We start from the raw sequence: 11,373 nt of genomic DNA, 5'->3' as shown, positions 1-11,373 counted from the left end.
GGGGGGAGATAGGTGCTACCAACTGTCGGATCTGAAGATGGTGCCCGGGTTTGTCGTGGGTCCTAACCAGGACTGTTTTTCTGTTTTTACTCTGCTAATTATTACAGTGTCATGAATTCAAGATGCAGAGGCCACCTTAAAAACCGTAAAAAAATTACATAATGTCGTCACAAATGTACAGGTGAAGTTGGATTAGTATGTCAACTTTGATGTGTCTGCATTCTTATTGTAGTGTTGAAATAGTAGTGCTTATCATAGATTATAAAATATATACCTTAAAATACTGTATACATAAATTCACAATAGAATATATAAATCAAGATACATATTGTACAGGCAGGTATATATCGAATAGACAGACTTTTTTCTTTACTCGACACTTGCCAATGTTTTCATTTCATAAATATATCGTAAGAGGTGCTTCTACAATGCTACAATAGCATTCTTTGTTAGATGAGCCTAGTTGTCATTTGGTGGCAAACATGATCAACTTATATAAATCATATAGATGAACATCTTATTTGCATAATCAATGAGACACATTGAGTGATAAGCTTAACATCATAAGGCTGTGTCTTTTTATTTAATGCATTACAATACAAGGAAGGTATGAATACAAAACGTTCAAAATTGAAATCGGGTTAGATGGAATTTTTAACAAAAAGAAACGAAATGGAACAAAGTGGAACGAAATATGAAGCAAAACGAGACAGACAAAGATCGTGAATAGCACAAAATATGGAAAACTGACAGGAACCGAAAGTGACTCGGTTGTTCTGTGTGACAACTAGAAAGCAGACGTGGGTGGGGTGGCCCGTTTCACCAGAATTCCTTAATGATCTTACAGCAAGTACAAAATGGAACGAAATTAAAGTAAATAAAACGAAATGGGACGAAGTAGAACGAATTATGAAGCAAAATAACACAGATTACTAGTAGATAGCGAATATTACAAAATATAAGGAAACAAAACTGTGTAATTGTAAGGACTAAATATATAAGTGAGCGGTAAAATCCTTTTTTAAATGGAGATAATTAAACTAACAGGCTAAGAGCAGGCTGTCCTGCCAAGTAGTGTCCATATTGTGTCGTTCGGCAAATACCAGCCTAATGACGCAGCGGTTCATGAATATATCATTATCATTCACATTAAAGTCGCCTGTTACAATAGCGGATCATGTATACATGCGCAGTTCCGCCATTTTAAGAGAAGTTGGCCACGCAAACACAATAAAATTCCTTTACAAATCAGCGTAATTTTTATAATGTTCATTCCATGACAACTTCTGAGCCCTAGTTCTCACTGACAACATCTGGTTATCATTATTACACGCTATTGCTAAATATTTTAATTACGCAGTATTTATATTCTTGCTCAGTTCCGTTCGCTTGTGTTTTTTTTACTAGAGTTACTTTGTTTCATTTCATTTTTTTTTTCATTCCGTTCCACTTTCTGCAGGGAAGGTGGCATAGAGTACGTATTCTCCTTTTCTTTCCATTTTCTTAATATCCCACCCCCCTATTCCAACCCACAAAAATTAGGACGGGGGATTTCAATATGATAGAGCCTAATAACGAGAATGAAAAGTCAGTATCATCAGCGTCCATAAAGCCTTCCGGCTTGCTTATGGCATTAAACAGGGACCAAGGGGAAAAACGTTGAAATACAGCAATTTATTTCAGAAGGAGACAAAGATATTCCATTGATATTTCCTGAGTTTTTCTAAACGTTATTCTCTTTCCCAAGGCATCATGGGAATATGGGGCGAAGGCGATAAGGATCACGTGACCTAGCCACCCACAAGTATGACCTGAGGTTGCGACGACTGGATAAACCTGTTTGTCGATCGCCATGTTTACATGGTGAAAGAAAACAGCACTTTGCTGTCGTCTCCACACTGTCACTTACGTTAGGACGAGATATTACCATATATTACCATTAGAAGTCTTCCAGTCTATTCATTTAAGCAGTCATACCTAGTAATAGGGATATTATATAAGGATTGTCGGTTTAGGATCAACTTACCACCTCAGTTCTGGAAAATGGCAATAGCGATGTTACAACGCGCTCTAGTGCCCACATATAGTTTGTTTTTTGACCGGATCGGAGTACTTAAAGGTACGAAGTCAACTTTTAAAGTATTGACGAATTCGAATCCTGTTAATAAAAAGTCTGCTGTTATTGTGTTGATGAGTAGAAACAGCAGGACGTCGATTATTCCCGTGCGAGAGAATTTATCTGACTGAGGGGCCCACACAAGGGAGTTTCCCATTCATGTCTGTGGGACCAAAACACGTCTGAAACCATTAATTATCCAGTTTTAATATGCAGTCTGCGTTTTCACCTGTAGATAAAAAAATAATTTTTCATATTGTAAATAATAATTTATTTTTCTGGAATTTCTCACCTTGTTGGCGTTTTTCCTACATGAAAGACGGAATCATGTAAGACAAATACTATAGGCAAAATAAAGCTATACCATATGCAGAATGAGTGTGTTATTAGTTATTGTTTCTTCTTATCAATTGTATCAATCAAGATGTAAGTCTGATCAATTTAAGATCCAGCATTTTGCACAATTTCTTTTGTTTCATAAATGTATAAATACTCTAGACAATTGTTCCTGTATTTTAGTTTCAAATACATTTTTATGTATTTGTAACAGTTCCAATAATTAGGCATAATGACGTGTTGATATTTTGAAAGTAAAAAAAAAAGAACTGAATTTTTTAATAATATCTATCTGCATAGATAAAGCACAAATTTTCTAGATTTTTCTGGATAAGTAACAGCCCGGACGGCAACCTAAATTGAACTGAAACATGAAAATGTGACTCAGTCTGACTTCAATCTTCTAGTGTGAAATTTAACACGTATTAATTTTTCCCCAAAAATACATATTAGAGAGTCCATTCCAAGTCACCGGGAGGATTATTACAATATTTTTTTATAATTTACAATAGCAATGATACAACAGCATATTTCAATTTGTTAGGATGATTCTTAAACATTAGTAGCTAGCGATGTTTTTGATAGTCCCTGGTGTCTTTCAATAAAAGACAGCTACCTACATGGTCTAGCCTGGCGACACTGTGTTGTACGCCTGTAAAATATGTAAAATATCAACCTGGCGAAATTGTGCTAAACGCCTGCCTTTCGGTGTAAGTTTCGGTGTCTTGCTTGGCAAAACTATGTTATACACCTGCATTTTGGTGTTAAATATTTAGTTGGCAAAATTGTGCTATACGCCTGCTTTTAGGTGTAAAATTTTAGCTCGGCGGCATTGCGTTACTCGCCTGGATTTCAACGTAAAATTTAGCTTGGCGACACTGAGTTATTTGCCTGCATTTTGGACTTAAGTTCTAGTTTGGCGACACTGTGTTGCACGTCTTCATTTTGGTGTAAAATTCTACCTTGGCAGAACTGTGTTGTACGTCTTCATTTTGGTGTGTAATTCTAGCTTGGCGAAACTGCGTTGTACGTCTTCATTTTGGTGTAAAATTCTAGCTTGGCGACACTGTGTTGTACGTCTTCATTTTGTTGTTAAATACTAGCTTGGCGACACTGTGTTGTACGTCTTCATTTTGGTGTAAAATTCTTCCTTTGCAGAACTGTGTTGTACGTCTTCATTTTGGTGTGTAATTCTAGCTTGGCGAAACTGCGTTGTACGTCTTCATTTTGGTGTGTAATTCTAGCTTGGCGACACTGTGTTGTACGTCTTCATTTTGGTGCAAAATACTAGCTTGGCGACACTGTGTTGTACGTCTTCATTTTGGTGTAAGATTCTAGCTTGGCGAAACTGTGTTGCACGGCTTTATTTTGTTGTTAAATACTAGCTAGCGACACTGTGTTGTACGTCTTCATTTTGGTGTAAAATCTAGTTTGGTGAAACTTTGTTATACGTCTTCATTTTGGTGTAAAATCTAGTTTGGTGAAACTTTGTTATACGTCTTCATTTTGGTGTAAATTCTAGCCTAGCGACACTGTTGTTAATACGTACGTCTTCATTTTGGTGTGTAATTCTAGCTTGGCAGAACTGTGTTGAAGGGCTTTATTTTGTTGTTATATACTAGCTTGGCGACATGGTGCTGTACGTCTTCATTTTGATGCAAAATTCTAGCTTGGTGACACTGTGTTGTACGTCTTCATTTTGGTGTGAAATTATAGCTTGGCGAAGCTGCGTTGTACGTCTTCATTTTGATGTAAAATTCTAGCTTGGCTAAACTGTGTTGTGCGTCTTCATTTTGGTGTGAAATACTAAATAGGCGACACTGTGTTGTACGTCTTCATTTTGGTGTAAAATTCTAGCTTGGCGAAACTGTGTTGCACGGCTTCATTTTGTTGTTAAATACTAGCTTGGCGACATGGTGTTGTACGTCTTCATTTTGGTGTAAAATCCTAGCTTAGTGACACTGTGTTGTACGTGTTTATTTTGATAAAAAAATCTATCTTGTCGACACTGTATTCTACATCTTCATTTTGGTGTAAAATACAAGATTGGTGAAACGTTATAGTACGTCTTCATTTCGGTGTAAAATACTACATTGGCGACACTGTGTTGTACGTCTTCATTTCATTACAAAATTTTATCCTGCCGAAACTGCGTTTTTTGCCTGCATTTCGGAATACAATTGTACCTTGGCGACACCGTGTTGTACGTCTTCATTTTGGTGTAAAATTATAGCTTGGCGACACAATTTTATTTGCCTGAATATGTGACTAAAATTATAGCTTGGCGACAGATACCGCTGTCGTAACAGCTGCTTTTACATTGAAAGCCATTGTTGAGTGCTTTTAATGTTGGAAATATTATAACAGCTATTTTAGACTATCAGTTATTGTTAGTCTTTATTCTATTCAATGCAAACTCTTTTCATACAGTTCTGTTTAAAAAAAAATTGACTTCAAAAGCCAGGTAAGAAGGATTCTTATGTTTTTTAATCATCAGTTGCAAGAATTTTTCATTTTGCTATTGTTTTCTGACGTTTTCTTATTGGAGGCAATGCTAGACTCTATACATATGAGCCCTTGTGATTAGTATGTCAACTGTGATGTACCTGCATTACTATTGATGTGCTGAAAGAAACAAAGATGATAGAATATATATACATGTACCTTAATGAATACTGTATAAATTCAAAATCAAATAACTGAAGATACATATTATAAGGGCAGGTATATATCGAATAGAATTTTCCCTTACACAACACTTGTCAATGTTTTCACATTACTAATATATCACAAGAAGTGTTCCTACAATGCTACAATGGCCTTCATTGTTATATGAGCCTAATTGTCATTTGGTGGCAAATATGATCAACGGATATAAATCATGTAGATGAGGATCATATTTGCATAATCAAGAGACACACTGAGTAATAAGCTTTTAAACATCATTTTGCAAAGGTATAAGACTGTGGAACTCTCGTCTTTTTATTTATGCATTACGATACAAGGCCGGTACTATACAAATCAAATTTGAAATCGGGTCAGATGGAAGTTGATAACAAAAAGAAACGAAATGGAAGAATGTGGAACGAAATATGAAGCAAAACGAGACAGAAAAAGATCACGAATAGCACAAAATACGGAAATCTGACAGGAACCAAAAGTCTATCTACGAACATATTTATCGGCCATCTTTAAATAGAAAGGGGACATTATGCTTAGGTCACATTTGAAACGGCGCCCGTTCGGCATGTCCTCGGTGTAGACGCCGGTCGGCGTCATGACGCCGAGCGTTCGCCGACTGTCAGGGTCACAATTAAATGTTCCTTTACGGCTTCCTGTCGGGGCCTGGTTGTGCTCCAGCCGGCGGCTTCTAATTAATATTCATAAACTTTTGGTCCCCTTGGTGGCCGGTTTCTGTCAGGGACCCGTCAGGTGCCCGATCAGTCTCCCGTCTTGACCCGTGCGGCTTGCGGTAGGGTTCCGACCGGCTCTTACAGTTCGGCCGGATAGCTGTCAAGTCCCTGGCGGGGTCCAGGGAAGATCCTGGTGCGTCCCTGGCGGGATCCCGTCGTGTTTGTAAGCCGGTATATATATATAAGCGCTACACTTCCTGCCATCAATGCGACTTTAAATAGAAATGTTTCACGACCCCCTACAACGTGTAGGCCCATCCATCGAGAAAAGTCCGGAGCAAGTGCTTTTTTGATGAATGCCCTCTACTTCTTGACACATTTCAATGTATCCATAATGTTATATAATAACAGCACATTTAGATATTACAGTCCAGTCTGTTTGTAACACTTCTGTTTAATTCTATCCAGTGCCAGACAGCCCTTGCCAGCAGGCCTAAAACTCGCCATTACCCTACGTTTCCTGGCGACCGGGAACAGCTACCGATCCTTGGAGTTTCTCTTAAGGGTAGCCCACATGCAACACAATATCACTGTTCTGAAGTACATGTATCGTCTCGGCTGTTTTCCAGTGCCAATCGACATTCTGACACACAAGTATACGGTGTAACACACACAAGTATACGGTGTAACACACGCGTGCTGAAATGTGCGACGTCTGAACAAGGAGTCTACATATGTCCTATATAACCCCATTTTTCTTACCACCTTATGCACTTATCAGCACATGTGACGTCATAATCTTAGGCAGGTGCCTGTTCGGCCGCCCGACGGGTACCGGGCAGTGAGGTTACGGTGAGGTTTCGCCGAACGGGGCCCGAAGTGATTTTAACTCTGAGTTAAAATCGATTCGGCGACCGCGCGGGGCCAAAAATAGGCCGGCAGCCGTCGGGAAGCCCGCCGGTCTCCGTCCAGGTCCCGTTCGGTAGTGCCAAAAAACACGCCGAACACGCGCCGAGCGGGCCCCTTTCTTGAATTGTGACCTAAGCATAAGATTTGATCTGTCAAGCTATTGGGACATCGCTCTGTAATGCAAATAATCTTTTTTATATATTTTTTGATCGTAATTTTTCCGTACTTTAGGTTTTTATTAATTATTTTCTTTCCTTTTTGTATATATTTGGTAGTTATCTTTTGTTTATCTAGATTACCTTTAGATTGTTTTTTAGAACTTGTCAGTTACCTTTTGTTAATTTAGAACTTACTTAAGAACATGGATTGTTTTTGTTTATTTAGAACTTTATTCTTTTACCGGAAATTTCCTCCACATTTGTACTGATGAAGAGTACCGGATGGTACTTGAAACGTTTACACATTAAACTTTCAATTATCCAGTTGGAAAAGACTTAACAGCTTTATCTATTTATCGTATTCCTGGATGAGTAACCTTCACCAACGTAGCAAAAGTGACTTAGTTGTTCTGAGTGAGAACTAGAATACAGAAGTGGGTGGGGTGGCCCGTTTCACTAGAATTCCTTAATGATCTTACAGCAAGTACAAAATGGAACGAAATTAAAGTAAATAAAACGAAATGGGACGAAGTGGAACGAATAATGAAGCAAAATAACACAGATTACTAGTAGATAGCTAATATAACAAAATCTAAGGAAACAAAACGGAGTAATTGTAAGGATTAAATATATAAGTGAGCGGTAAAATCCTTTTTAAATGGAGATGAACTAACAGGCTAAGAGCAGGCTGTTACTGCCAGGAAGTGTCCATATTGTAACGTGCGGCAAATGCAAGTCAAATGACGCAGCATTAATATATCATAAATATATCATTATCATTCATATTAACCCTTCAAAAGTCGCCTGTAACAATAGCGGATCATGTATACATGCGCAGTTCCGCCATTTTAAGAGAAGTTGGCCACGCAAACACAATAAAATTCCTTTACAAATCAGCGTAATTTTTTTAATGTTCATTCCCTGACAACTTCTGAGCCCTAGTTCTCACTGACAACATCTGGTTATCATTAATTACACTTTATTGCTAAATATTTTAATGTATTTACTCGTACATTCTTGCTCAGTTCCGTTCGCTTGTATTTTTGTGCTAGAGTTACTTTGTTTCGTTTAAGTTTTTTATATTCCGTTCCACTTTCTGTAGGGACGGTGGCATAGTATTTCCCTTTTCTTTCCATCGTCTTAATATCCCATCCCCCTATTCCAATCCACAATATTTGGACAGGGGATTTCAATATGATAACGAGAATGAAAAGTCAGTATCATCAGCGTCAATAAAGCATTCCGGCTTGCTTATGGTATTAAACAGGGACTCAGGGAAAAAAACGTTGAAATACCGCGATTTATTTCAGAAGAAGAAGACAAAGATATTCCATTGATATTTTCTGAGTCTTTCTAAACGTTATTCTCTTTCCCAAGGCATCATGGGAATATGGGGCGCAGGCGATAAGCATCACGTGACCTAGCCACCCACAAGTATGACCTGAGGTGGCGACGACTGGATAAACCTGTTTGTCGATCGCCATGTTTACATGGTGAAAGAAAACAGCACTTTGCTGTCGTATCCACACTGTCACTTACGTTAGGACGAGATATTACCATATATTACCATTAGAAGTCTTCCAGTCTATTCATTTAAGCAGTCATACCTAGTAATAGGGATATTATGTAAGAATTGTCGGTTTAGGATCAACTTACCACCTCAGTTCTGGAAAATGGCAATAGCGATGTAACAACGCGCTCTAGTGCCCACATATAGTTTGTTTTTTGACCGGATCGGAGTACTTAAAGGTACGAAGTCAACTTTTAAAGTATTGACGAATTCGAATCCTGTTAATAAAAAGTCTGCTGTTATTGTGTTGATGAGTAGAAACAGCAGGACGTCGATTATACCCGTGCGAAAGAATGTCGTATCTGACTGAGGGGCCCACACAAGGGAGTTTCCCATTCATGTCTGTGGGACCAAAACACGTCTGAAACCATTAATTATCCAGTTTTAAGATGCAGTCTGCGTTTTCACCTGTAGATGAAAAAATAATTTGTCATATTGTAAATAATAATTTATTTTTCTGGAATTTCTCACCTTGTTGGCGTTTTTCCTACATGAAAGATGGAATCATGTAAGACAAATACTCTAGGCAAAATAAAGCTATACCATATGCAGAATGAGTGTGTTATTGGTTCTTGTTTCTCCTTATGAATTGTATCAATCAAGATGTAAGTCTGATCAATTTAAGATCCAGCATTTTGCACAATTTCTTTTGTTTCATAAATGTATAAATACTCTAGACAATTGTTCCTGTATTTTAGTTTCAAATACATTTTTATGTATTTGTAACAGTTCCAATGATTAGGCATAATGACGTGTTGATATTTTGAAAGTAAAAAAAAATGAATTTTTTTAAAATATCTATCTGCATAGATAAAGCACAAATTTTCTAGATTTTCTGGATAAGTAACAGCCCGGACGGCAACCTAAATTGAACTGAAACATGAAAATGTGACTCAGTCTGACTTCAATCTTCTAGTGTGAAATTTAATACGTATTAATTTTTCCCCAAAAATACATATTACAGAGTCCATTCCAAGTCACCGGGAGGATTATCACAATATTTTTTTTATAATTTACAACAGCAATGATACAACAGCATATTTCAATTTGTTAGGATGATTATGAAACATTAGTAACTAGCGATGTTTTTGATAGTCCCCGGTGTTTTTCAATAAAAGACAGCTACCTACATGGTCTAGCCTGGCGACACTGTGTTGTACGCCTGTAAAATATGTAAAATATCAAACTGGCGAAATTGTGCTAAACGCCTGCCTTTCGGTGTAAGTTTCGTTGTCTTGGCTGGCAAAACTATGTTATACACCTGCATTTTGGTGTTAAATATTTAGTTGGCAAAATTGTGCTATACGCCTGCATTTAGGTGTAAAATCTTAGCTCGGCGGCATTGCGTTACTCGCCTGGATTTCAACGTAAAATTTAGCTTGGCGACACTGAGTTATTTGCCTGCATTTTGGACTTAAGTTCTAGTTTGGCGACACTGTGTTGCACGTCTTCATTTTGGTGTAAAATTCTACCTTTGCAGAACTGTGTTGTACGTCTTCATTTTGGTGTGTAATTCAAGTTTGGCGAAACTGCGTTGTACGTCTTCATTTTGTTGTTAAATACTAGCTTGGCGAAACTGTGTTGTACGTCTTCATTTTTGTGTAAAATCTAGCTTGGTGAAACTTTGTTATACGTCTTCATTTTGGTGTAAAATTCTAGCCTAGCGACACTGTTGTAAACGTACGTCTTCATTTTGGTGTAAAATTCTAGCTTGGCGAAACGGTGTTGAAGGGCTTTATTTTGTTGTTATATACTAGCTTGGCGATATGGTGCTGTACGTCTTCATTTTGGTGTAAAATTCTAGCCTAGCGACACCTTGCTGTACGTCTTCATTTTGGTGTAAAATTCCAGCTTTGCGACAGAAATTTTATTTGCCTGCATATCTGGCTAAAATTCTAGGTTGGAGACACTGTGTTGTACGTCTTCATTTTGGTGCAAAATTCTAGCCTAGCGACACCTTGCTGTACGTCTTTATTTTGGTGTAAAATTCCAGCTTTGCGACAGAAATTTCATTTGCCTGCATATCTGGCTAAAATTCTAGGTTGGAGACACTGTGTTGTACCTCTTCATTTTGGTGTGAAATTCTAGCTTGGCGAAGCTGTGTTGTACGTCTTCATTTTTATGTAAAATGCTAGCTTGGCTAAACTGTGTCATACGTTCTCATTTTGGTGTGAAATACTAAATTGGCGACACTGTGTTTTACGTCTTCATTTTGGTGTAAAATTCTAGCTTTGTGAAACTGTGCTGCACGGCATCATTTTGTTGTTAAATACTAGCTTGGCGACATGGTGTTGTACGTCTTCATTTTGGTGTAAAATCCTAACTTAGTGACACTGTGTTGTACTTGTTTATTTCGATAAAAAATTCTATCTTGGCGACACTGTATTGTACGTCTTCATTTCATTGCAGAATTTTATCCTGCCGAAACTGTGTTTTTTGCCTGCATTTCTGCATGTCTTCATTTTTGTGTAAAATTCCAGCTTTGCGACAAAATTTTATTTGCCTGAATATCTGGCTAAAATTCTAGCTTGGAGACACTGTGTTGTACGTCTTCATTTTAGTGAAAAATTCTAGCTTGGCGACACTGTGTTGTACGTCTTCATTTTGGTGTGAAATTCTAGCTTGGCGAAACTCTGTTGTACGTCTTTATTTTTGTGTAAAATTCCAGCTTTGCGACACAATTTTATTTGCCTGAATATCTGGCTAAAATCATAGCTTGGCGACACTGTGTTGTACGTCTTCATTTTGGTGTGAAATTCTAGCTTGGCGAAACTGTGTTGTACGTCTTCATTTTGGTGTGAAATTATAGCTTGGCGAAACAGTGTCGTACGTTTTCATTTTGGTGTGAAATACTAAATTGGCGACACTGTGTTTTACGTCTTCATTTTGGTGTAAAATTCTAGCTTTGTGAAACTGTGCTGCTCGGCATCA

Source organism: Branchiostoma belcheri, unplaced genomic scaffold (assembly GCF_001625305.1).
Source record: "Branchiostoma belcheri isolate BF01 breed outbred unplaced genomic scaffold, Haploidv18h27 scaffold200, whole genome shotgun sequence".
Lineage (NCBI taxonomy): Eukaryota > Metazoa > Chordata > Leptocardii > Amphioxiformes > Branchiostomatidae > Branchiostoma > Branchiostoma belcheri.
The sequence above is the reverse complement of the archived record's forward strand: the minus strand, read 5'-3'. Positions refer to the sequence as shown.